This window comes from Schistocerca cancellata, chromosome 5 (genome assembly GCF_023864275.1).
Source record: "Schistocerca cancellata isolate TAMUIC-IGC-003103 chromosome 5, iqSchCanc2.1, whole genome shotgun sequence".
Classification (NCBI taxonomy): domain Eukaryota; kingdom Metazoa; phylum Arthropoda; class Insecta; order Orthoptera; family Acrididae; genus Schistocerca; species Schistocerca cancellata.
In genome coordinates, this window is record NC_064630.1 from 484,250,857 (window position 1) to 484,257,068 (window position 6,212).

At 41.5% G+C, this 6,212-nt stretch overlaps 1 pseudogene; it reads right to left on the minus strand.

The window, feature by feature from the left end:
- Positions 1–269: 269 nt before the first annotated feature.
- LOC126189841 (5S ribosomal RNA) lies at positions 270–387 on the minus strand (annotated as a pseudogene).
- Positions 388–6,212: the final 5,825 nt, after the last annotated feature.

Here is a 6,212-nt window from a genome sequence, read left to right on the forward strand (position 1 = left end):
ACCAGCGTCCTATATGGGATATGAAGTCTCCTTTACAGGAGAACCACTCTTTCCTTAAAAAAAGGAAAGAAAAAGAAAAAAACTCCGTCGGAACAGGCCTTGGACCGACCGGCCACCGTGTTATCCTTAGCCCCCAGGCGTCAATGAATGCGGAGGATACGGACGGGCATGTGATCAGCATACCGCTCTCCCGGCCGTATGTCAGTTTACGAGACCGGAGCCGCTACTTCTCAATCAAGCAGCCTCAAAAGGTTTGAGTGCACCCCGCTTGCCAACAGCGCTTGGCAGACCGGATGGTCGCCCATCCAAGTGCTAGCCCAGCCCGACAGTGCTTAACTTCGGTGAGCTGACGGGAACCGGTATTACCACTGCGGCAAGGCCGTTGGCATTCTTCCCTAAAATTCTCCCAATTAACCAAAGTCGACCACTCACCTTCGCTACCACAGTTCTCACATGCTCGTTCACCTCATACCGCTTTGCAGCGTTATGCCCAGGTATTTAAATGAATTGACTGTGTCAAGCAGGACACTAGTAATACCGTATCCGAACGTTTGATCTCCCTACTCATCCGCATTAACTTACATTTTTCCACATCCAGGGCTAGCTGCCATTCATCACACCAACTGGAAATGTTGTCTAAGACCCACCACGGCATCATCAGCAAACAACAGCAGATTGCTGCCCACCTTCTCCGACAAATCATTTATGTACATAGAGAACAACAGCTTCCCTGAAGCACGCCTGACGATAACCTTGTCTTTGATTGACACTCACCTACGAGGACAACATGGTGAGTTTTATTACTTAAGAAGTCTGCGAGGCACTCACATGTCTGCGAATTAATTCCATATGCTCGTACCTTCGTTAACAGGCAATGGGGCACCGTGCCAAACGCTTTCTGAAAATCTAGAAGTATGGAATCTGTCTACTGCCCTTCATCCATAGTTTGCAATATATCAAGTGAGAAAAGCGTAAGCTGAGTTTCGCTTCCAAACCATGTTGATTCGTGCACATAAGCTTCTCAATCTCAAGAAAATTTATTATATTCGAACTGAGAAAATGTTCAAGCATTCTGCTGCAAACAGACGTTAGGGATATTGGTCTGTAAATTTGCGGACCCGTTCTTTTCCTTTCTAATGTACTGGAGTCAACTGTGCTTTTTTTCTAGTCGCTTGGGATTTTGTGCTGGGCGAGATATTCACGATAAATGCAAGCTAGGTAAGGGGCCAATGAAGTAGAGAAGCTTTTTTAAAATCGAACTGCGACTCCATCCGGACCTGGTGATTTATTTGCTTTCAAATCCTGGCTTCCGCCAGTTCTTGTGCTGCTGTCCTCCGAACTTCACAGACGCTCGCCTGCTTACTCCGATGAAATTTTGAAGGTACGAGCGAAACCTAATAGGCCAGTCTGAAGCGCACCTGCCCACGAAAGGCACAGATCTCAGGTTCGAGTACAGTCTGGCACCACAGCTTTCATCTTCCAGGAAGTGTCAAATACGCTGCAAACTTAGAATACATTCTGGAGCATTGAAGTTTGTACAATCTGCCATGAAGATGGTCTTGGTTGTCCTTAACAAGATATCTCCACAAGATAACGAATTGGGAAAGGGATTAAAAATGAAACTACATTGTATACAAACATGCGGACCGCTCTAAACTACCTTCGAGTTCAAGTAATCACGTGATTCGCAAGACGCAGAGTAAAAATAAACAAAAATCTAGGAAAAAGCTGTCAGTAGCGCAGATTATTAGCATTTATCTGCGGATCAGGAGGTATATACGATTAAATTAAGCAACAAGTTCCGTATCTTGGAAAATTTAAATTATGTAGACAGCAACGAATAATGCAAGTACTGAAGAAAGGTAGCTATGCAAACAGCAACAGCTTTTGCATTTATGAAGAAGTTAAAAAGCTAAAATTTCAAGTTAAACGGGCCAGTTACTATAGAGAAGGTGTTCCAAGCAAATGATAATGTGGACATGAATTAATCTGCTGGAATAAGCAAAACTATCCGTAAAAGTAGTGCAGACGATGCGAGAAAACATAATAACACTTTGAACAATTTGGTGAGAGTACCAAGAGGAAAAAAAGAGTATGAAGAAAGAAAGAGGAACTTCTGATTACTAGACATCATATTTCACCAGTTAAGACGGCCGATGCCGCAAAAACATTGTCAAACATTCCAAAATTTCTTTAAATTTTTGTCCAGTTCAACATATGAATCAGATACACAACTACAGACTAATAAAATTAATGAGAAGCTGAAAGTAACGCTAGATGAGATATATAAGCCTTTCAAGGGACAAAGGCAGGAAATGCGACGGGAGATCATGACGTTTCAATACAAATGATTGAAGCCGGATGTAAATTAATGCAAGAGCCACTTCCAAAATTCCATAGAGAAAGCTTCTGAAAGAAGGCAGTTACCCAGAACTGGAATAACGCTGTACGTATTCTCCTACATAAGAAAGGCACAGACAAGACATTTAAAAACGAAACCCTAACAGCCTATTCTCCATAAGACATTCACTAAAATTATTACTAACCAAATACAAAAATGTTAAATTTTTAACAGGCATAGGAACAAGCCGGCATTAGAAGTGGATATATCACACCTGAAGATTTGAAAGATGTGAACGGGAAGAGATCAAGAAAAGTATGTGAAGTTTTATGAGATACATTTGCTAATATAGGAGTCTTCGAGACTACGCAACACTGAAGAAGAATTGATGCCTATAGAAATGAGCTGTGAAAGACAGAAATAACAATCTACGGAAAAGAAATCTGGTGAGAACAGATCGTACAAGCAGAGAACGATTCGAGTAACTGGAATTACCCTGTAATTATTAAAATGACAACCTTCTGCGTCCTGAAGGCACATATAATCTCCTATTTCAATGGAAGTCCATTTCTGGGCTGCTACATACATAAATTAGCACATAATTGATTTTTATTTTCAATATAATTTTACAGATGGTATATTTGATATCTAGCGACTCAGCAGTTTAAAATATATATCAAAATTCAAAGACACATTATGTTCTTACTTTGAAAATTTAAATTTAAGCTTCAGCTTCAGCTAAGGTAGTTTTTTGATTACATACTGTGCAACTTCAAGAAAAAAGTTGCGTTCACTTGTGGTGCATAGAAATACCTTGCATTCCGTGCAACAAATGAAGATGAGGCCCTTACATCCTGTGAACTTGCGTTTGGAACTGAACTTCTAGGGAGAATTTCTCATCTCTGGCAAGTGTAAAGCGTTTGATGACGCAGATTGAACTGGTGACATCGTCTGAGGTACTCTTGTAAGTTTGGACTCTTACTGCCCATCATCCTCTTCTGAGCTGCTCTCATTTTGTTCAGCACGCCTCTTGTAGATCACATTTTGAGAAATATCACGTTTATGTGCGTAATATTGCATTAGATCCTTTCTTCCTCGTTTATTTTGGATAGTATTCTGTCTTATTCTAGCCACGCAAAAGCTACGGTGAAGTCCACAAAACGATGTGTTATTCTTATTGTCCATTTTATCTCGTCCGCTAGAGGAGTTGCTGTTAAATCAGCATCGTTTTCCATCTTCAGAGCATTATGTATCCGAGATATTTGGATATGTCACCTCACAGCTCCAGAATTTCATTTCAGACAAGCCTGCAGGCAGTTAGAGTATGAATATAACCTCAATTATGCACTCTGTCAACATAAGAAAACACAAGCTTTTAACATTTTAACGTCAAATAATGATATTTAGGAGTAAGTAGTTCAGTGACCTATAAAATGATACGGCTAACAAAATTAATTCTAGTAATAGAGTCCCCTAGTATCACGGGTGATACCATGCAGAAATCTGTTCGTTAGTAATAACAATATCACTTTCAAGCACTGGATTTTGCGACACGTTAGTTCGAAGACTTTTAAAAACAAGATATAAAAACACCAAAAGTAATAACAATTGACAAAGCAGTTTCATTTACTTTTGTTTTTCCACATGTCGTTGCAGTATAAAATCCACTATTACTGAACTCAGTTGCCACCTGCTGGAATCGTTGAGAATGTGAAACAAATGACAGAAGGCAAGTGCGTAACCTGTAGCATGCGATATCAGCGAACCAACTCCCCAGCGTCAATGCACAACGAAATAAAAGAGAAAAATATGCTGCATCGTACAGGTATACGATACCAAAGGGCGGAGGAGGTTAATAAAGGCTAAGATCATGGCAAATTGTTAAAATACAGTTCAAATTTTTGGCTACAGAGAACAGATGCAAGCAGCTTTCCTGTAAATCAGGTAGCTCAAACGGAAATATATAAGCCAGTTTCCAAGAATGACAAGATAACTAAAACAGTGAAAAATATAGCGGCATTACTTGATTGCTGAAGAGAAGGTTGCTTCGGGAAGGACGCTTCCGCTAAGCTAACATGTAGACTCATAATTAACAAAGAAAGACATGTAATCTACAGAAAGACTGAATGTGATTTCATTGATTTCGAAACAGATCCCTTATGACACGACTGACGGGCAATATTTGCGGGATGAGTTAGAGGCCCTGGACATCCTTTACAAACCTGTGGTAAATAAATAAATAAATAAATAAAGACAAAAAGTTTTATCAAAGTCTAAAAGTTGTCAAAATCAACTTAGAACACATAAAGCATCCCGATGCACTACGTGCCCACATTATGAAGAACAGTACCTTCCATGCTTACTTGTAATTAAGACGGTTTATTTTACTTATTAGGATGTAGCGTTTTGTATTTCCTTACCCATTTCGTGCGTTGGTTCATCTGGTGCTATGTGAAAGCAACAAGTTTCTTACCTGAAAACAAAAAGAAAGAAGATCATGAAATTTTTGTACAGCCTTCTACGTCTGTGTACACAAAATAGAGAAAAGACACGTACAACATTAATTAAGCTGTTCATGGGCACAGTATTCCATGTGTAATTCTATACGGTATCGAGAGCTGCAGTCGTCATACTGAAAGAGGCAGACGTAGAAGAAGACATTTCAGCATTTGCCGTAAGCACTGAAAACCTGTATACTAATGAGGTTTGACTCGCCTGTTTGTCGAATGTGTGTCTAGTGTATCATCCGTCATTCGTATCGGTGCGGCGAAGTGAATACCTCGGAGTGTAATCCGACTGGCATGTCGCCAGACAGTGGTCTGGTCGTTGTTGTGACCATCAGCGCACGATGAGCGAGGCGCGCTATACTCTATCTGATCAATAGGTATTCGGACAGCAATTAGTGGACATTAATATGGGGTGTGTCCACCCTTCGGCTTTAGGACGGCTTGAGCTTTGCTGAGGACACTTCCAGTGAATGTCGGTGAAGAAATGACACTCCATTCTTCCTCAGGGGCCGAAACCAGAAGAGGATGTGATGTTGCTTGCTGAGGTCTGGAGCGAAATCAACGTCCTAGCTGATCTCAAATGCATTTCACTGAACTGGGCAGGTCAGTCCATTTCAGAAATGTTATTGTCCACAACCCATAGCCTCATAGATGCTGGTTTAGACTGGGTACATGGTCATGACGATACGAACAATCATCATCTCCATACTGTTCCTCTACTGCACGCACTACACAAGGCTGCAAGACGTGTTCATATACTCCCGCATGGAACGTTTTCTTAAGCGCAATAAGGGAACTACACCTTAACGCCAGCGCCTCGATACTGCACTTGCCACTACACGCGATGGTAAGTTACATTAGTCAGGTTTTCGCCAAACACAAAACCTTCCATTGGCTTGCTATACGGTATAGTGTGATTCATCACTCCAAACCGCGAGTTTCCAGCCTGCGACGGTCGCTTTACACTACATTAAGCGTTGCTTAGCATTGATGACAGAAATGTGTGACTTATGACGAGCTGCGCGACCACTGCACCCCATTCTTTTTACTTCCTACATACACTGTGCTAGCTAGCCACCCACCGCAACGCTCGACGGTCCCTCTTCGTCAGTTCACGATCCCTCGCTGATCTGGTTTATCTGTGGTTGTCCCTTCGCGTTTATACTCCAGAATCACATCACGATCAGTCCACTTCAGCAGTTTCAAATGGTTCAAATGGCTCTAAGCACTATGGGACTTAGCATCTGAGGTCATCAGTCCCCTAGACTTTTAACTACTTAAACCTAACTAACCTAAGGACATCACACACATCCATGTGCGAGGCAGGATTCGAACCTGCGACCGTAGCAGCAGCGCGGTTCCGG